This window comes from Bos indicus, chromosome 2, assembly GCF_029378745.1.
Source record: "Bos indicus isolate NIAB-ARS_2022 breed Sahiwal x Tharparkar chromosome 2, NIAB-ARS_B.indTharparkar_mat_pri_1.0, whole genome shotgun sequence".
In the NCBI taxonomy this organism is placed as follows: Eukaryota; Metazoa; Chordata; class Mammalia; order Artiodactyla; family Bovidae; genus Bos; species Bos indicus.
This window is the reverse complement of record NC_091761.1, coordinates 80012167-80034536: the sequence shown is the minus strand read 5'-3', so window position 1 is coordinate 80034536 and position 22370 is coordinate 80012167. Positions and strand designations below refer to the sequence as shown.

The 22370-nt window shown below is 42.1% G+C and overlaps 1 long non-coding RNA gene across 1 annotated transcript in view; it reads right to left on the bottom strand.

Moving 5' to 3' along the window:
• LOC139176735 (uncharacterized) overlaps window positions 1-22370 on the bottom strand; it is a 205076-nt gene that overhangs the window by 137767 nt on the left and 44939 nt on the right. Inside the window, exon 3 of the long non-coding RNA XR_011561162.1 lies at window positions 21966-22095. This is a non-coding gene — a long non-coding RNA (uncharacterized lncRNA). The remainder of the gene's footprint in view (window positions 1-21965; window positions 22096-22370) is intronic.

Below are 22370 nucleotides of genomic sequence, written 5' to 3'. Positions count from 1 at the left end.
TCTTTGCGACCCCATGAATCGCAGCACGCCAGGCCTCCCTGTCCATCACCAACTCCCAGAGTTCACTCAGACTCATGTCCATCGAGTCAGTGATGCCATCCAGCCATCTCATCCTCTGTCGTCCCCTTCTCCTCCTGACTCCCAGCATCAGAGTCTTTTCCAATGAGTCAACTCTTCTCATGAGGTGGCCAAAGTACTGGAGTTTCAGCTTTAGCATCATTCCTTCCAAAGGAATCCCAGGGCTGATCTCCTTCAGAATGGACTGGTTGGATCTCCTTGCAGTCCAAGGGACTCTCAGGAGTCTTCTCCAACACCACAGTTCAAAAGCATCAATTCTTCGGCACTCAGCCTTCTTCACAGTCCAACTCTCACATCCATACATGACCACAGGAAAAACCATAGCCTTGACTAGACGAACCTTTGTTGGCAAAGTAATGTCTCTGCTTTTGAATATGCTATCTAAGTTGGTCATAACTTTCCTTCCAAGGAGTGTCTTTTAATTTCATGGCTGCAGTCACCATCTGCAGTGATTTTGGAGCCCAAAAAGACAAAGTCTGACACTGTTTCCACTGTTTCCCCATCTATTTCCCATGAAGTGATGGGACCGGATGCCATGATCTTCGTTTTCTGAATGTTGAGCTTTAAGCTATTAGCAATTAGCAAGCCATGCTAACGATATCAAAAATACATAGTTGAGTGAATTTTAGATAATCCCAACATAATTGTTGAAACACAATGTCAGGTTTTAAATTTAGTAGAGCTTAGGGGTCCATTTGAGCAGAACTCTTAATCTTGTCCATGCCTATGAAAGTGGAGCAATGAGGACTTTCTTCCTTGAAACTGACATCATCCTTATTATTGCACAGACACCCAGATATTCACTGAACACTATTCAAAATTTGCCTCAAATCCCTGGGAAGAATCTTGAACATCCCCACAGCTTTTATGTATTTTTTTTTCCTTTTTTTAATGCTAGATTTGATCTCCATTTAAATTTTTATCCCCTCCTCCATCTAGTCTTTAACACATGAATCACAGGAACATAGCTTTTTATGGACTAATCTTCCTGGGTTTCCCCACAATGTCTATCTTTGTATATTTTTGTTGTTGTTTAGTAGCTAAGTTGTGTCCAACTCTTTGTGACCCCATGGACAGCAGCCTGCTAGATTCCTCTGTCCGTGGGATTTCCCAGGCAAGAATACTGGAGGGGGGTTGCCATTTCCTTCTCCAGGAATCAAACTTGCATCTCTTGCATTGTCAGGAGGATTCTTTACCACTGAGCCACCAGGGAAGCCCTTTGTGTGTTTTACACACATTCAGTAGCAGAGGAGATGGCCCCACTTTTTCTCAGGGGTTCAGATGTTTACACTCTAAAGTCCCTTAGACTTCATTAAACACAATCCTCTGTTTCCTTTAGTCCAAGAAATAACTATATATCCACTTAGGTATTATTGAGGTCACTAGAAAGAAAAATGCAGCAACTATTTTGGTTTGGGCATTTTTTGACTGTTACCATTTAAAGCAATTTTTGTTCCATTGGCAAGAGAATTACAGATTTTTGCTATAGAAAGCAATGGATTGGGGCATAAATAAACATGTTTAATGGTTTTCTCTCTTTTGTGGAGGGAAAGGGAGTTTTCAGAAACCTATAAGCATTTCTCAGTGGACTAAGAGGACTTTCTTTATGCATGTGGGCTTTCTAGCTTTAAATCTACAGGAAGCTTCTATTTTCTAAATCTTGCCTGACAACCAGTGGTTCACTTGTTCTGGGCCCCACACCACTTCTCATGAAATATTTTACTTCTAAGTGAGTTGGGAAAATAAGACTCAAAAAATAATGACAGAAATACTGCTTTTAAAACCCCTCTAAATAATTTCACAATTTGTATGGAAATACAAAAAACCTCAAATAGCCAAAGCAATCTTGAGAAAGAATGGAACTGGAGGAATCAAGCTGCCTGACTTCAGACTATACTTCAAAGCTACAGTCATCAAGACAATATGGTACTGGCACAAAGACAGAAATATAGATCAATGGAACAAAATAGAGATAAATCCACATACCTATGGACACCTTATCTTTGACAAAGGAGGCAAGAATATACAACGAAGAAAAGACAATCTCTTTAACAAGTGGTGCTGGGAAAACTGATCAACCACTTGTAAAAGAATGAAACTAGAACACTTTCTAACACCATACACAAAAATAAACTCAAAATGGATTAAAGATCTAAACATAAGACCAGAAACTATAAAAATCCTAGAGGAAAACATAGGCAAAACACTCTCCGACATAAATCACAGCAGGATCCTCTATGACCTACCTCCCAGAGTAATGGAAATAAAAGCAAAATTAAACAAATGGGACCTAATTAAACTTAAAAGCTTTTGCACAACGAAGGAAACTATAAGAAGGTGAAAAGACAGCCTTCAGAATGGGAGAAAATAATAGCAAATGAAGCAACTGACAAAGAATTAATCTCAAAAATATACAAGCAACTTCTGCAGCTCAATTCTAGAAAAATAAATGACCCAATCAAAAAATGGGCCAAAAAACTAAACAGAAATTTCTCCAAAGACATACAGATGGCTAACAAACACATGAAAAGATGCTCAACATCACTCATTATCAGAGAAATGCAAATCAAAACCACAATGAGGTACCATCTCACGCTGGTCAGAATGGCTGCTATCAAAAAGTCTACAAACAACAAATGCTGGAGAGGATGCAGAGAAGAGAACCTTCTTACACTGTTGGTGGAAATGCAAACTAGTACAGCCACTATGGAGAACAGTGTGGAGATTCAAAAAACTGGAAATAGAACTGCCGTACGATCCAGCAATCCCACTGCTGGGCATACACACTAGAATTGAAAGAGACACATGTACCCTAATGTTCATCGCAGCACTGTTTACAATAGCCAGGACATGGAAGCAACCTAGATGTCCATCAGCATGAATGGATAAGAAAGCTGTGGTACATGTACACAATGGAATATTACTCAGCCATTAAAAAGAATGCATTTGAATCAGTTCTAATGAGGTGGATGAAACTGGAGCCTATTATACAGAGTGAAGTAAGCCAGAAGGAAAAACACCAATACAGTATACTAATGCATATATATGGAATTTAGAAAGACGGTAACAATAACCATATATCCGAGACAGCAAAAGAGACACAGATGTAAAGAATAGTCTTTTGGACTCTGTGGGAGAAGGCAAGGGTGGGATGATTTGAGAGGGTAGCATTAAAATGTGTATATTATCATACGTTAAGCAGATTGCTGGTCCAGGTTTGATGCATGAGACAGGGTGCTCAGGGCTGGTGTACTGGGGGGACCCTGGGGGATGGGATGGTGAGGGAGGTGGGAGGGGGTTTCTGGTTGGGGAACACATGTGTGCCCGTGGCTGATTCTCAATGTATGGCAAAAACCACTACAATATTGTAAAGTAATTAGCCTCTAATTAAAATAAATAAGTTAATTTTAAAAAATAAAATAAACAAAATAAAACCCCTCTAGAAGGCTTCATAGTAACAAAATAGAATGTATAAGAAAAAAAGATGCCTAGTTGGTATTGCAAAGGTATAAAAGAAATAGGAGGTGGTTTCTTATTACTGGGTGCAGCCCAAAAGACTCATCAAAGATCAAAATTTACCCATAGAATCTCCTTTGTTAAAATAATATTAATATACTAATTAAAATGATATTAAGATAGTACTGAATTCCAGAAGAAATTATGAGACATGACATTAATTTCAGTGACTTAGTATTAGATACAAATAAAGACATACTAAAAACTTTAAGAGGGAAATCAAAGAACATTTTTTTCTTATGAAATTTGAATCAAGAGTGGCAGGGAGATATCCCAGATATGCAAACCTTTGGAAAATAGATTCCTCATGCACTATTGCTGAAATAATTATTAAGGATGTGTTTTAGCAAAACACAAAAGCAAATCCAATTAAGGAGGAAACCTGAGATCTAACAAACAGAGAAACCAGCCAAGCAGTACACTTTTCAAAGAAAGCCCACAGTGACACATGTGGAGCAAACCCATAAAGGAACTACACTGCTCCATACAGTTGATAGAAGGTCAAGGGGCCATGTACCAGTGATATGACAAACAAGTTCTATTTTCTTCTAACAATCAGAATAAGAAATGGCAAACAGAACTGTTAAAAACAAAGTATCTACATGAAATTTGTGGCCCAGATGTAATTAAACCAGATATGGTGTGATTTTGAGCTCATTAGAGAGGAGAATCCACGGGACCCTGATGATCACAGAATTCCCCTCTCAAGACTTGAGATTCAGTCGGAGAGAATTCCCTACTGACCATACACTGCTCAGTTTTGTGATAAACACCCTTTATGTAATTATACCACAATTGTTTTTATTTACAGCTGCAGAACAAAATGTAAATTACTATCCTTGAGGACATAAAAATAAGGGTTTAACTAGTGAAAACTGAGAAATTTATAGGAAGGAGAGGTATAGGAACACAAAGGGAGATAATTTCTTCATCTCACCTAATGGGAGTCAGAGATATGAAGGAGAGATTGAAGTGTACTATTTAATTATAAAGGCAACAAGTATAGCAGAACCTCCCACACTAATAAACATTCCCACTTGACATGAAATCTGTCATTTACTTCAGGTTCGTACTGTCCTGGGGCAAAAAGCATTCTATCCCCTCTTCAGAACATAATTCTCTCTCTAGGTCAGGACTCTACAGATTCCAAGAAGCTTCTCCTGTTTATACTGACAGCTCAAATTTAGAGAGCATTGTTGACCTCCTACTTCCTATAACAAGCCCAAGTACAGAGACATAAAACAGGCTACACAAACAATAATCACATTCTCTCACTATCAAAATCCCGCTATTTGGCTAGTAAATCCACCCCCTCCCCAAGCATACAGTAGTCCAACACTAAGCCATCCTTCAAAGGCCGTTTTAACCAGTTTCTGATAGCCACAATTACAGAAGATGGTCTGACATAACAGGAAAATCATGGATTTATGTGATCAAACTGAGTTCACACCTTGTCTCTGTCTTAATTCTCTGAAACTTCAGGCGAGTTACTTAATCTATCCCCACTTGAGTTTCTCCATCTGTGAAATAGAGACATTGGCACCCACTCAACAAGTCTGTATTAATGATCAGATGAAAGAGCATACAAGGCATTTAGTAAAGTGCTTGGCACATAGTAGGTGTCTGGAATACTTCCTTCCCTTCACAGATGAAATCTGTTGTGTTGAATATTGTGTTCCTAACATATATATTTGTTCTTCTTTTTCCCTTCACTTAAACATATGTGGTCATTAGAACTTTTAAGAAATGTTCTTTCACATCTCAATTTCTATAGTTCTATAATCAGAATACTAATTAAACAATGTACATCAGAACCACGCTGGTTAAGCCTCGCCTGGCCTAGACCAGAAGCTGGATTTCTGCTGCCACCTGGTGGCTAAAAGGGGAATTTGAGGTCACTTTTCATAGAAGGTTGTGTGCTATGGTCCAAAAGGAAAAAGGGCCACCCTGCCCCCAACGCCCACTTGAGTAGAGCTTGGGGAAGGCAGAAAGCTTCTGTTTTCCAAACAAAGTGTTTCAAGAGGGCGATACTTGCTAGATACTTGATTCCATCTTTTGGATTAGAAATTAAGGTCAAGGGGCTTCCCTGGTGGCTCAGTGGTAAAGAATCCGCCTGCCAATCCCTGGTCTGGGAAGAGCCCACATGTCTTGGAGCAACTAAGCCCTTGAGCCACAACTATTGAGCCTGTGCTGAAGATCCCGGGAGTCACAGCTACTGAAGCTTACACACCGTACTGCCCGTGCTCCGCAACAAAAGAAGCCACCGCAATGAAAAGCCCGTGCACTGCAACTAGAGAAAAACCCTCTTGCAACAAAGACAAAGCACAACAAAAATAAATAATAATAAAGAAAAAAAAATTAAGATCAAGACTGATCATGGGCAAATAAGTAACGTTGGCAAAGACAGGACTGCAAAAGGTCAGTTTTCATTCCAATCCCAAAGAAAGGCAATGCCAAAGAATGCTCAAACTACCACACAATTGCACTCATCTCACACGCTAGTAAAGTAATGCTCAAAATTCTCCAAGCCAGGCTTCAGCAATATGTGAACCGTGAACTTCCAGATGTTCAAGCTGGTTTTAGAAAAGGCAGAGGAACCAGAGATCAAATTGCCAACATCCGTTGGATCATGGAAAAAGCAAGAGAGTTCCAGAAAAACATCTATTTCTTCTTTATTGACTATGCCAAAGCCTTTGACTGTGTGGATCACAATAAACTGTGGAAAATTCTGAAAGAGATGGGAATACCAGACCACCTGACTTGCCTCTTGAGAAACCTATATGCAGGTCAGGAAGCAACAGTTAGAACTGGACATGGACCAACAGACTGGTTCCAAATAGGAAAAGGAGTACATCAAGGCTGTATATTGTCACCATGCTTATTTAACTTCTATGCAGAGTACATCATGAGAAACGCTGGGCTGGAAGAAGCACAAGCTGGAATCAAGATTGCTGGGAGAAATATCAATAATCTCAGATATGCCGATGACACCACCCTTATGACAGAAAGTGAAGAGGAACTCAAAAGCCTCTTGATGAAAGTGAAAGAGGAGAATGAAAAAGTTGGCCTAAAGCTCAACATTCAGAAAACTAAGATCATGGCTTCTGGTCCCATCACTTCATGGCAAATAGATGGGGAAACAGTGTCAGACTTTATTTTGGGGGGCTCCAAAATCACTGCAGATGGTGATTGCAGCCATGAAATTAAAAGACACTTACTCCTTGGAAGGCAAGTTATGACCAACCTAGATAGCATATTCAAAAGTAGAGACATTACTTTGCCAACAAATGTCCATCTAGTCAAGACTATGGTTTTTCCAGTGGTCATGTATGGATGTTCAAGTTGGACTGTGAAGAAAGCTGAACGATGAAGAATTGATGCTTTTGAACTGTGGTGTTGGAGAAGACTCTTGAGAGTCCCTTGGACTGCAAGGAGATCCAACCAGTCCATTCTAAAGGAGATCAGTCCTGGATGTTCATTGGAGGGACTGATGCTAAAGCTGAAAGTCCAATACTTTGGCCACCTCCTGCGAAGAGTTGAATCATTGGAAAGACCCTGATGCTGAGAGGGATTGGGGGCAGGAGGAGAAGGGGACGACAGAGGATGAGATGGTTGGATGGCATCACCGACTCGATGGACATGAGTTTAAGTAAACTCTGGGTGTTGGTGATGAACAGGGAGGTCTGGCGTGCTCCGATTCATGGGATCGCAAAGAGTCGGACCCGACTGAGCGACTGAACTGAACTGAACTGATCAGAGGCATTTTCTTGATTCCTTTGGGTGACAATAATTTGATAATGTTTTGATTGGAGGAAACTTCTCTGAAACTCTTCAGTGATGTTGTCGTCCAGTCACTCAGTCATGTCTGACTCTTTTGCTACCCCATGGACTTCAGTACACCAGGCTCCCCTGTCCTCCACTGTCTCCCAGAGTTTGCTCAAAGACATATCCATAGAGTCAGTGATGCTATCTAACCATCTCATCCTCTGCAGCCCCCTTTCTTTTGCCTTCAAGCTTTCCCAGCATCAGGATCTTTTCCAATGAGTCAGCTTTTCAATCAGGTGGCCAAAGTATTGGAGCTTCAGCTTCAGCATCAGTCCTTCCACTGAATATTAAGGGTTGATTTCCTTTTGGATTGACTGCTTTGATCTCTTTGCTGTCCAGGGACCTTCAAGTGTCTTCTCCAGCACCACAGTTTGAAGGCATCAATTCTTCAGTGCTCAGTCTTTTTTATTATCCAGCTCTCACATCCATACATGACTACTGGAAAAACCATAGCTTTGACTAGATGGATCTTTGTAACTGAAGTAATGTCTTTGCTTTTTAATATGCTGTCTAGGTTGGTCATAGCTTTTCTTCCAAGGAGCACGCGTCTTTTAATTTCATGGCTGCAGTCATCATCCACAGTGATTTTGGAGCCCAAGAAAATAAAGTCTGTCACTTTTTTCATTGTTTCCCCATCCATTTGCCATAAAGTGATGGGACAGGATACCATGATCTTCGTTTTTGAATGTTGAAGACCACCTTCAACATGGTCTTCATGGTGGCCTTCGTTTTTGAAGACCATCTTAGAGCTGAACATATAGCCAGTTTTCTATTTCCAACTTCAAAAATAATTTGAGAGTTTTCTAATGACTTCTCTGGATGACAAACAGATTACTTCTTTGTTTTTAACTTGATCAAGCATAAGAACAAGGAGAGAATTGTTAACATTTCTCTGGCTGTGCATTTTGGCAACACACCAGCTTCAGCTATTTAATTTACAGCAATATGGCTGTGGGCAAGTCAGGCTAATGAGGGAAACTAAAGATTGAGAGTTAAATATTAAATTTATCTTAGTTTTTATTTCTTGCTGTTCCAACCAATAAAAACCATGCCTCTGGGATATTCTAGTATGAATGTATCTAGCCTGTGGTGCCTTATGTACAGCCAGAAAGACATGGAACTCTAAATTGCACATGGATTAGCCACAGCATTTATTTTCTGTTTATTTTACATTGATGGTATAACCTCTACTGGTTGGGAATGTGATACATTGATAAGGTTTATGCTGAAAGTAGCTTGGCGGAGGGTTTTCAGTGTAGGATAACAGTAAGCTTTTCTCTTTGGGGAACTTAATGCAAGCCAGTGCCCTGGCTGGGCTTCCCTGATAGCTCAGTTGGCAAAGAATCCACCTGCAATGCAGGAGACCCTGGTTTGATTCCTGGGTCAGGAAGATCCACTGGAGAAGGGATAGGATACCCACTCCAGTATTCTTGGGCTTCCCTCATGGCTCATCTGGTAATGAATCCACCTGCAATGTGGGAGACCTGGGTTCCATCCCTGGGTTGGGAAGATCTCCTGGAGAAGGGAAAGGCTACCCACTCTAATATTCTGGCCTGGAGAATTCCACGAGCTGTATAGTCCATGGGCTCACAAAGAGTCAGACACGACTGAGGGACTTTCACTTACTTACTTACTAGTGCCCTGGGTAAGTAGAGCAGCAAGGATGAAGGTAAAGCTATGGTGAAGGCTTGTCCTGATTTGTGAATCTTGCTATTTAAATCTGATTTCATGCATGAAGAGTACAATAGACCCCCTCTCAATGGTGATTTCACTTTGGGAGGTTTTCAGTTACCCAAGGTCAACCATAGCCTGAAAATATTAAATAGAAAATTACAGAAGCAAACAATTCATAAGTTTTAAATTTTGTGCCCTTCCAAGTAACATGATGAAATCTCCTGCTATCCAGCTCTGTCCCTCCCAGTCGTGGATCATCCTTTTGTCCATCATATCTTATTAGTCACTTAGGAGCCACCTAGGCTATCAGATCAATTGTCACAGTACTGCCGTGCTTGTGTTCAGATAACGTGGAAATGTTAGTCACTCAGTCATGTCCAACTCTTTGTGACCCCATGGACTGTAGACTGCCAAGCTCTTCTGTTAATGGAAGTGTCCAGGCAAGAATACTGGAATGGGTTGCCATGCCCTTCCCCAGGATATCTTCCTGAACCAGGGTTCATGTAAACCTCAGTCAGTTGCTCACCCGTGTCCAACTCTTTGCAGCCCCATGAAATGCAGCATGCCAGGCCTCCCTGTCCATCACCAACTCCCGGAGTTTACCCAAATGCATATCCATTGAGTCGGTGATGCCTTCCAACCATCTCATCCTCTATCATCCCCTTCTCCTTCTGCCCTCAATCTTTCCCAGCATCAGAGTCTTTTCAAATGAGTTAGCTCTTTGCATCAGGTTGCCAAAATATTGGAGTTTCAGCTTGAACATCAGCCCTTCCAACGAACACCAAGGACTGATCTCTAGAATGGACTGGTTGGATCTCCTTGCAGCCCAGCATCAATTCTTCTGCACTCAGCTTTCTTTATAGTCCAACTCTCAGATCTATACATGACTACTGGAAAAACCATAGCCTTGACTAGACGGACCTTTGTTGACAAAGTAATGTCCCTGCTTTTTAATATGCTGTCTAGTTTCATCATAACTTTCCTTTCAAGGAGTAAGCGTCTTTTAATTTCATGTATGCAATCACTGTCTCCAGTGATTTTGGAGCCCAAAAAAATAAAGTCAGCCACTGTTTCCACTGTTTTTGCCATGAAGTGATGGGACTGGATGCCATGATCTTAGTTTTCTGAATGTTGAGCTTTAAGCCAACTTTTTCATTCTCCTCTTTCACTTTCAAGAGGCTCTTTAGTTCTTCACTTTCTGCCATAAGGGTGGTGTCATCTGCATATCTGGTGTTATTGATATTTCTCCCGGCAATCTTGATTCCAGCTTGTGCTTCTTCCAGCCCAGACTTTCTCATAATGTACTCTGCATATAAGTTAAATAAGCAGGGTGACAAAAAATAGCCTTGATGTACTCCTTGTCCTATTTGGAACCAGTCTGTTGTTCCATGTCCAGTTCTAACTGTTGCTTCCTGACCTGTATACTGGTTTCTCAAGAGGCAAGTCAGGTGGTATGGTATTCCTATCTCTTTCAAAATTTTCCACAGTTTATTGTGAAACAGAGCCAAGGCTTTGGCATAGTCAATAAAGCAGAAATAGATATTTTTCTGTAACTCTCTTGCTTTTTTGATGATCCAGTGGATGCTGGCAATTTTATTTCTCATATATCTGCCTTTTCTAAAACCATCTTGAACATCTGGAAGTTCATGGTTAACGTATTGCTGAAGCCTGGCTTGGAGAATTTTGAGCAATTGTGCTGTGGTTTGAGCATTCTTTGGCATTGCCTTTCTTTGGGATTGGAATGAAAACTGACCTTTTCCAGTTCTGTGGCCACTGCTGAGTTTTCCAAATTTTCTGGCATATTGAGTGCAGCACTTTTACAGCATCATCTTTTAGGGTTTGAATCAGCTCAACTGGAATTCCATCACCTTCACTAGCTTTGTTCCTAGTGATGCTTTCAAGGCCCAATTGACTTCACATTCCAGGATGTCTGGCTCTAGATGAGTGATTACACCATCGTGATTATCTGGGTCGTGAAGATCTTTTTTGTACAGTTCTTCTGTGTATTCTTGCCACCTCTTCTTAATATCTTCTGCTTCTGTTAGGTCCATACCATTTCTGTCCTTTATTGAGCCCATCTTTTCATGAAATGTTCCCTTGGTATCTCTAATGTTCTCGAAGAGATCTCTAGTCTTTCCCATTCTATTATTCTCCTCTATTTCTTTGCATTGATCACTGAGGAAGGCTTTCTTATCTCTTCTTGCTATTCTTTGGAGCTCTACATTTAAATGGGTATATCTTTCCTTTTCTCCTTTCCTTTTTACCTCTCTTCTTTTCACAGCTATTGTAAGGCTCCTCAGACAGCCATTTTGCATTTTTTCATTTCTTTTCCTTGGGGATGGTCTTGATCCCTGTCTCCCGTACAATGTCACGAACCTCCATCCATAGTTCATCAGACACTTTGTCTATCAGATCTTTTCCCTTAAATCTATTTCTCATTTCCATTGTATAATCATAAGGGATTTGATTTAGGTCATACCTGAATGGTCTAGTGGTTTTCCTTACTTTCTTCAATTTAAGTCTGAATTTGGCAATAAGGAGTTCATGATCTGAGCCACAGTCAGCCCCTGGTCTTGTTTTTGCTGACTGTACAGAGCTTCTCCATCTTTGGCTGCAAAGAATATAATCAATCTGATTTCATTGTTGGCCATCTGGTGATGTCCATGTGTAGAATCTTCTCTTGTGTTGTTGGAAGAGGGTGTTTGCTATGACCAGTGCATTCTCTTGGCAAAAGTCTATTAGCCTTTGCCCTGCTTCATTCTGTACTCCAAGGCCAAATTTGCCTATCACTTCAGGTGTTTCTTGACTTCCTACTTTTGCATTCCAGTCCCCTATAATGAAAAGGACATCTTTTTTGGGTGCTATTTCTAAAAGATCTTGTAGGTCTTCATAGAACCGGTCAGCTTTTTCAGTGTTACTGTTCAGGGCATAGACCTGGATTACCGTGATATTGAATGGTTTGTCTTGGAAACAAATGGAGATCATTCTGTTGCACTTGATTGCATCCAAGTACTGCATTTTGGACTCTTTTGTTGACCATAATGGCTACTCCATTTCTTCTAAGGGATTCCTGCCCACAGTAGTAGATATAATGGTCATCTGAGTTAAATTACCCATTCCAGCCCATCTTAGTTTGCTGATTCCTAGAATGTCAACATTCACTCTTGCCATCTCCTGTTTGACCACTTCCAATTTGCCTTGATTCATGGACCTAACATTCCAGGTTCCTATGCAATATTGCTCTTTACAGCATCATACCTTGCTTCTATTACCAGCCCCATTCACAACTGGGTGTTGTTTTTTCTTTGGCTCAATCCCTTCATTCTTTCTGGAGTTATTTCTGCACTAATCTCCAGTAGCATATTGGGCACACACCGACCTGGGGCATTCATCTTACAGAGTCCTATCTTTTTGCCGTTTTATACTGTTCATGGGGTTCTCAAGGCAAGAATACTGAAGTGGTTTGCAATTCCCTTCTCCAGCGGACCACATGCTGTCATACCTCCCCACCATGACCCGTCCATCTTGGGTGGCCCCACATGGCATGGCATTGTTTCACTGAGTTGGCAAGGTTGTGGTCTGTGTGGTCAGATTGGCTAGTTATCTGTGACTGCAGTTTCAGTCTGTCTGCCTGTTGATGCCCTCTCTCAGCACCTACCATCTTACTTGGGCTTCTCTTACCACAGACATGACATATCTCTTCACAGGTGCTCCAGCAAAGCACAGCCGCTGCTCCTGACCTTGAATGTGGGGTGAGTGACAAATAGATTCAAGGGATAAGATCTGATAGACCGAGTACCTGAAGAACTATGGATGGAGATCAGTGACATTGTGCAGGAGACAGTGATCAAGACCATCTCCAAGAAAAAGAAATGCAAAAAGGCAAAATGGTTGTCTGAGGAAGCCTTACAAATAGTTGAGAAAAGAAGAGAAGCTAAAGGCAAAGGAGAAAAGGAAAGATATACTCATATGAATGCAGAGTTCCAAAGAATAGGGAGGAGAGATAAGAAAGCCTTCCTCAGTGATCAATGAAAAGAAACAGAGAACAACAGAATGGGAAAGACTAGAGACCTCTTTAAGAAAATTAGAGATACCAAGGGAACATTTCATGCAAAGATGGGCTCGATAAAGGACAGAAATGGTATGGACCTCACAGAAGCAGAAGATATCAAGAAGAGGTGGCAAGAATACACAGAAGAACTGTACAAAAAAGATCTTCATGACCCAGATAACCACAATGGTGTGACCACTCACCTAGAGCCAGACATTCTGGAATGTGAAGTTAAATGGGCCTTAGGAAGCATCACTACAAACAAAGCTAGTGGAAGTGATGGAATTCCAGTTGAGCTATTTCAAATTCTAAAAGATGATGCTGAGAAAGTGCTGCACTCAATATGCCAGCAAATTTGGAAAACTCACCAGTGGCCATAGGACTGGAAAAGGTCAGTTTTCACTTCAGCCCAAAAGAGGGGCAATGCCAAAAAATGTTCAGACTACTGCACAATTGCACTCATCTCACACACTAGCAAAGTAATGCTCAAAATTCTCTAAGCCAGGCTTCAACAGTACATGAACTATGAACTTCCAGATGTTCAAGCTGGATTTAGAAAAGGCAGATGGACCAGAGTCAAATTGCCAACATCTGTTGGATCATCGAAAAAGCAATAGGATTCCAGAAAAACATCTACTTCTGCTTTATTGATTACGTCAAAGCCTTTGATTGTGTAGATCACAACAAACTGGAAAATTCTGAAAGAGATAGGAATACCAGACCACCTGACCTGCCTCTTGAGAAATCTGTATACAGGTCAAGAAGCAACAATTAGAACTGGACGTGGAACAAGAGACTGTTTCCAAGTATGTCAAGGCTGTACATTGTCACCCTGCTTATTTAACTTATATGCAGAGTACTTCAGGAGAAACGCTGGGCTTTGTGAAGCACAAGCTGGAATCAAGATTGCCGGGAGAAATATCAATAACCTCAGATATGCAGATGACACCACCCTTATGGCAGAAACCAAAGAGGATCTAGAGAACCTCTTGATGAAAGTGAAAGAGGAGAGTGAAAAAGCTGGTTTAAAACAGAACATTCAAAAAATGAAGATCATGGCATTTGGTCCCATCACTTCATGGCAAATAGATGGGGAAACAATGGAAACAGTGAGAAACTTTTATTTTTGGCTCCAAAATCACTGCAGATGGTGACTGCAGCCATGAAATTAAAAGATGCTTGCTCCTTGGAAGTAAAGCTATGACCAACCTAGACAGCATATTAAAAAGCAGAGACATCACTTTGCCAACAAAGGTCTGTATAGTCAAAGCTATGGTTTTTCCAGTAGTTATGTATGGATGTGAGAGTTGGACTATAAAGCAAACTGAGCACCAAAAAATTGATGCTTTTGAACTGTGCTGTTGGATAAGATTCTTAAGAGTCCCTTGGACTGCAAGGAGATCCAGCCAGTCACTTTTAATGGAAATCAGTCCTGAATATTCATTTGAAGGACTAATGCTGAACCTGAAGCTCCAATACTTTGGCCACCTGATTCGAAGAACTGACTCATTGGAAAAGATCCTGATGCTGGGAAAGATTAAAGGCAGGAGGAGAAGGGGATGACAGAGGATGAGATGGTTGGATTTCATCACTGACTTGATGGACATGAATTTGAGCAAGCTCTGGGAGTTGGTGATGAACCTGGAAGCCTGTCATGCTGCAGTCCATGGAACTGCAAAAAATCAGACACAACTGAGAGACTGAAGTGAATTGAGATATGGTTCCCTTCCATTATCTGATCGATACTGTCTCTTTCTCTTTCCTGTACTCCTTCTTCACTAGTTTCCATCCTTTCAATGTCCCCCTCAATGTGAACATTAGCCAGATTCTTTCCTGGGCCTCTTCTGTTCTCACACCATCCTCACAGGAGTGGCGGCGTGACCTGGGAAGTTTCCGCTCAAAGGAGTTTCCACTCCTTCCCACATGCTGGTGATTCTCAGCATCTCCAACTCCAACCTTTCCCAAGTCCCATGTCCACAAGTGCAACTGGATCCACATCCCACAGTAACCCAAACTCCACCAAACTAATAGTCCACTACTCAGACTATTTAGCACACCAACGCCCCAAGACACCCCTACCAAAACCCAAACCGAAGGGTCTGTTAGAGATGCCCTACTCAACAGCATGGAGCAGCCTGGTAAGTCTCACACTAAGTTTTGGTTTTTCATTCATCAACAAAGTTAGTAGTTACTCTCTTAGGGAGAGGAGTTGAAAGGTTTGAAATTAGGGTTGCTGCTTAAAATTGAGAGGGATGGCAGACCCTGAGCAGTTATCCAGGAAGCAGCAGACATGTGCAGTCAGGAAGGGAGCACGATCCTTCAAAGTGCCCTGATCCACAAGTGACATATGTGCCAGATAGCTTTTGATCTGTTACAAATAAAGAAATTTAAATTCCCAAACAAAGCAGAACTCCAGAGGACAGTGCCAAGCTAATGGGATTATAGCACTGGAAAACAGGTCAGTGGAAAGACATCTGCCTTTTAAACTGACGCAAATAGCTCAGAAGTGCAGGGCTGCTGCTTCTCTTAACCTAGAAGCATTTCTGAAGGTTGGTACAGGGCCACTCTTTACATAAGCTCATCTTTCCCATAAAAAACAGGCATTTGTTTCTTCTTTGGTATCTCTCAGAGAGGGCACAAGGGGGATTTGTCAGACTTCAAAGCAGGGAAAAGAAAAACACTTCGAGATAACACTCTCTGGCGTATGTATACACTTGTTAACTGCCCACATCTCCAGGATTCCTCTCACAATCACTGGAGTCCTGAGAAGTTGAAGAAAGTGGACGCTAGCATTTTAGGAGAGTTTACCACATGGTGTACCGGCCACAGCTAAGTGCCACCAGCTGCATTGCGGGAAAGGCTTTGACTTCTTGGTGCCTTAGTGTATCCACCTGTGATATGAAGTAGCTGCATGAGGCTGTAAGGGTCTCTGCTGCTCTTTGGTTCTGGGATCATAGCATATATTCCATTCATGTGTAACCTGAATTTCAGCACATCGCACCAATGTCTGGGTGTGAAAAGAACAGGATATTACTTATGTAGTAATCTGGTTCAAAAAGTTTTAACCTGGATCAAATTATGAGGAAACAATCAGACAGATCCCAGTTGTGAGACAATCTGCAAAACAACTGGCCTGCACTCTTCCAAAATGCCACCATATGGAAAAGTTCAAAAAATTTTTAAGTAAGTCATGCAAATTGCTCCAGATTAAAAAAAACTAAATAGACATGATGACATAAAGGTATTAGGATACTTGGAGTAATTTGACTAGGGACTGTTTATATTAGTTAAAATATATGCATATAATATAATTACATATATTCAGTTCAGTTTAGTTCAGTCGCTCAGTTGTGTCTGACTCTTTGCAACCCCATGAATTGCAGCACGCCAGGCCTCGCTGTCCATCACCAACTCTTGGAGTCTACCCAAACTCATGCACATTGAGTTGTTGATGCCATCCAACCATCTCATCCTCTGTCATCCCCTTCTCCTCCTGCCCTAAATCTTTCCCAGCATCAGGGTCTTTTCAAATGAGTCAGCTCTTCGCATCAGGTGCCCAAAGTATTGGAGTATCAGCTTCAATATCAGTCCTTCCAATGAACAACCAGGACTGATTTCCTTTAGGATGGATTGGTTGGATCTCCCTGCAGTCCAAGGGACTCTCAAGAGTCTTCTCCAACACCACAGTTCAAAAGCATCAATTCTTCTGCACTCAGCTTTCTTTATAGTCCAACTCTCACATCCATATATGGCCACTGGAAAAATCATAACCTTGACTAGATGGAACTTTGTTGACAAAGTAATGTCTCTGCTTTTCAATAAGCTGTCTAGGTTGGTCATAGCTTTTCTTCCAAGGAGTAAACATCTTTTAATTTCATGGCTGCAGTCACCCTCTGCAGTGATTTTGGAGCCCAGAAAAATAAAGTCAGCCACTGTTTCCACTGTTTCCCCATCTATTTGCCATAAAGTGATGGGACCGGATGCCATGATCTTCGTTTTCTGAATGTTGAGCTTTAAGCCAACTTTTTCACTCTCCTCTTTCACCTTCATCAAGACTCTCTTTAGTTCTTCACTTTCTGCCATAAGGGTGGTGTCATCTGCATATTTGAGGTTATTGATATTTCTCCGAGCAATCTTGATTCCAGCTTGTGCTTCTTCCAGACCAGCATTTCTCATGATGTACTCTGCATATAAGTTAAAGAAGCAGGATGACAATATACAGCCTTGACATACTCCTTTTCCTATTTGGAACCAGTCTCTTGTTCCATGTCCAGTTCTAACTATTGCTTCCTGACCTGCATATAGGTTTCTCAAGAGGCAGGTCAGCTGGTCTGGTAATCTTATCTCTTGAAGAATTTTCCACAGTTTATTGTTATCCACACAGTCAAAGTTTTTGGCATAATCAATAAAGTGGAAGTAGATGTTTTTCTGGAACTCTCTTGCTTTTTTGATGATCCAGCGGATGTTGGCAATTTGATCTCTGGTTCCTCCACCTTTTCTAAAACCAGCTTGAACATCTGGAAGTTCACGGTTCACGTATTGCTGAAGCCTGGCTTGGAGAATTTTGAGCATTACTTTACTAGCATGTGAGGTGAGTGCAATTGTGTGGTAGTTTGAGCATTCTTTGTCATTGCCTTTCTTTGGGATTGGAATTACATAGTATATAATAATGATATTGTGTTTATGCAAGAGAATGTCCTGCTTTAGAAAATACAAGCTGAAATATTTAAGGGGAAAATGTTATGATGTCTGTAATGGTTCAGGGACAAAAAGTATGTGTGTGTGTGTGTGTGTGTGTGTGTGTGTGTGTGTGTGCATATGCATGTGTAGAGAGAGAGAGAAAGGCTAAAGTAAATGTGGCAAAATGTCTGTAGCTGGTGAATCCAGTGGAGAGTATAAAAACTTTCATTGTACTATTCTGTCCACTTTTCTTTGGGTCTGAAATTTTCTACAATTAAATGATGGGATAAAAAATATATATGTGTGTGTCAGACTTTCCTACCAGGGCCAGTGCCCAAGAAGAAGGGAAGAAACAGAGAAGGCAGGCAAACCAGGGGATGGTTGGAGAGGAAAACAAGCACTGATTTCTTTAGGGGAGACAGACATCTTGAGCATACACAATCAGAAAGGAGAATGAGAGCTTGGAGGCTAGGCTAGACAGATAAGACAGCCAGAGAGGGACTTACTTCCCTGGTGGTCCAGTGTTTGGGACAAAGCACTTCCAATGCAGGGGGCGTGGGTTCCATCCATGGTTGGGGAACCAAGATGCCACATACCATGCAGTGTGACCAAAACAAAAAAAAGGCCAGAGAAAGATGCTCCCAGGATCCACTCTTATTAGAGACAGGACTGAAAAAGAGGGCTCCCTGGGACCTGAAAACTCTAACAGAAAAAGAGAAGCCGCAGTACCAGTGTAGACCGGAGCCATACCTGTGGAGCAAAGGACACAGTACTCAGGAAAATAACATTTAGAACCTCTTAAAGCTTCAGGTGGTCTCCATAATTGGAGCACTTGGATCTCACCTTAAAGATTGGGGAAATCATGGTACAAACTGCCAGGTACAAGATAAATAAGTACTGAGGACAGAATGTACAACACGATGACTAGCTAGCACTGCTGCAGGGTGTTTGAAAGTCCCTGGGTTTAGATCCTAAAAGCTCTCATCACAAGGTAAAAATATTTTGTTAACTATCCAAGGTAATGGATGTTAACTGAACTTACTATGGTAGCCACTTAGCAATGTATGTATGTCAGGTCATTATGCTGTATGCCTTAAACACACAGCACTCTCTGCCAGTTATATGTCAATAAAACTAGAGAAAAAATGACTGGGGTATCTGTTCCAAGTATGCAGAACAAATCTGGACAGATTTGATCAGGAAAGTCCATCAAGTTCCTTGCAGCACATTTGAAGCGTCAGCGGGTTCGTTCTGAGAAGAGGGAGGTACTGAGAGTGGAGTTTGGGGAGAATACAGGGGAGTAGGATGCAGAGGGAGGGCATGAAGCCAGTTAGGGCAGAAATAAATAGAGTCCAGGCCAACTTAGGGGCTTCCCTGGTAGCTCAGCTGGTAAAGAATTTACCTGCAATGCAGGAGACCCTGGTTCAATTCCTGGGTCAGGAAGATCTATTGGAGAAGGGATAAGCTACCCACTCCAATATTCTTGGGCTTCCCTGGTGGCTCACATGGTAAAGAATCTGTCTGCAATGTGGGACACCTGAGTTCGATCCCTGGCTTGGGAAGATCCCCTGGAGAAGGGAATAGCTACCCTCTCCAGTATTCTGGCCTAGAGAATTCCATGGACAGAGGAGCCTGGCAGATTACAGTCCATGGGGTCACAAAGAGTCGGGACTGAGTGACTTTCACTTTCAGGCCAGCTTAGACAGTGCCCCAGTGGTAATCCATATCAGATGGGATTGTCTGCCTCAGCTTAGTCAGTGCAAGAATGGATGCTTTCAGCAGACACAGCAGTCCTTTACTTTAATACCCATCACCAGAGGCTTCCCTGAGAAGCATGTTAGAGACAAATTCTGCATCCAAAGGTGTAGAATAGTGATTCTCTTACCTTAAATGAGCACTGGAATCACCTGGAGAGCTTGTTCAAGCCCAGAGTGACAGGCCCCACCCAAGAGTTTCTGATCCACAAGGTGTGTGGGGTGGGGCCCAAGAATTTGAACGTCTAACAAATTCCCAAGGGATGCTGATGCTGCTAATCCTGGGACCACACTTTGAGAATGACTGACATGACATAGAGCAAAAGAAAAGAGAGGTGCGTCTCCTGCAGCCAGCTGCGCTAGCCATAGGCAAGATGGAGAAAGGAAAAGGGACCAACTTTCACCTGAGCAGCCGAAGGACAGGTTCAATATTTGAAAACTCAGCTGGATGTTTTTAAAAGTCATGGGGAAGCAGTGGAGCAACAAGGGAGGATGTGCCCTCGCTGCAGGAGGGGAAAGGAACATCGCTCGTGGGACGGGATTGAAAAGTGAAGGAGGACAGCACAGGGAATAGCAGCCACTGAAGGGCCAAGGCCCCTGGAGACACAGGCTCCAGTTCAGGGATCTGCCGGGGGGGCAATTCCAGGAAAGGAGACAGGATTCCCAGGCCTGACCTATGCCTGCCTCCCTCAGCCAATGAGGCCCACCCCCTGAAGCCCCATGGCCTGCTTCCTAAGACCTTTCCTGACACCTAGGTAAATAGCAGCTAAACATCAGGCAAGTAAATTGGCTTATCACACTCTTATCATCAAAATAAGAGCTACCATTTATTCAGTGTTTAATGAGATCTTCATGATCACACCAGGAACTGCATTATGACACTGGTATCACAGATAAGAAATCTGACACTTGGACGGGTTGAGTACCTTGCCCAAGGTCACACAGCAAGGATGAACTTAGAACGGGTGCTTTCTCACTTTCCTCCTGGAAAGGAAGTTCCCCCTAGGAAACATATGCATACGTGTGTGCTAAGTCGATTCAGTAGTGTCCAACTCTTTGTAACCCCATGGACTGTAGCTTGCCAGGCTCCTCTGTCCATGGGATTTCCCAGGCAAGAATACTGGAGTGTGTTGCCATGCCCTCTTCCAGGGAATCTTCCCAACCCAGGCATCAAAGCTGAGTCTCTTATGTCTTCTGTATTGACAGGCGGTTCTTTACCACTAGCGCCACCTGATAAGCCCCAGGAAACATTTATGGGGGCATAAACCTAGAGAGGGGGCTTCCCCAGTGGCACTAGTGGTAAAGAACCCACCTGCCAATTCAGGAGACATAAGAGACTCGGGTTCGATCTCTGGGTTGGGAAGGTTCCCTGGAGGAGGGCATGGCAACCCACTCCAGTATCCTTGCCTGGGAAATCCCATGGACAGATGAGCCTGGTGGCCTATAGTCCATGGGGTCATGAAGAGTAGGACACAACTGAAGCATCTTAGCATCCATGCATTCACACCTAGAGAAGAGAAGGAATGAGGGGCAGGAAGGAAAATACCACCTGCCACTGCAAAAGGAGGCTTTAGCATTCATGCAAACCTGGCTGCTCCTTCTGAAATCATTCTATGAGAAAATCTTACATCCATGAACTGACCTATTTTCTTGTTGCTCGTCTGAGTTAGAAAGCCCTCATAATGTAAAGCAAATAAAGAAAAATGCCTGACTCATACTCCTCTTAAAACCTGCTGCTTAACCCAGGAGACAGCTTTCAGTTCAAGCCTGTTTTCAACACACAATGCCCACAGCTGGACCCGCAGCACATCACCAGCTGGTGACACCATGAAGGAGCGAACCCAAATATCATTTGTGGATCTTACCGAGGGGCTGAGAGGTGTGTCTTGCTTGGGAGAGGCAGTCAGACAGGCATCATGAACCTGGATACAAGCCTGCAGCATGGGCTTAAAGAGCTTTGATCTGTTTGTAAAGCTGGTAAAAAAATATCTCCATGGGCACCAAAGCCAAATCCAATACTATAAAGTAGGTTTGCTAAAGAGCATTTCCCTCCTGGGGACATATTTGCATGAGGTGTAAAATTGCTAAACATCTGACAAAGACAAAAGCTGGGAATCTCATGACTTAACTGCAGTCACACGAATGCCCCAAGCCAAGTTTAAAGCAGAAATGATGTCTTTAGCCTCAACCACTGCCCAAGTATTGCCACTATGAGAAACTGTCTTCTCTAGACCCTTGGTCACTATGAGCACAAAGAGAAACATAGTTACAGATGGACTCTGGAAGGAAAAGTTACTTCTTTCATGTTGTTTTTTGCTGAGGGAAAATCAAGCAGAAATGCATTCCAACTTTTTACAAGTCAATAATATTTTATCTTGAATTCTTACCTTCTAAATGACTGGTTTGAGGAATTAATTCCCTGGTGGTCCAGTGGTTAGGACTCTGCACTTTCACTTCTGAGGGTCCAGTTTCAATTCCTGGTCAGGGAACTAAGATCCCATGAGCTGTGTGGCATGGCTGGAAAAAAAAAAAAAAAAGATTGATTTCTTTTCAGAGTACTGTTGCTCCTGAAAATAATGGGAAAATACTGAATGACTGTAAAGGGTTAATATCAACTGGGCTAACACCATGGGGTGCTTGCCCAGGAATAGGGCTCTTTAACTCTCCTGGTGCTTTCTCAAAAAATGGATGTCATGAAAAGTGTCTCATCCATCATACTGAGCTTCTGGGATAGCATATCATCTCAAGAGAACTGGAAAGACACTGCTGGCCACCAACTTTCAATGAAAAGC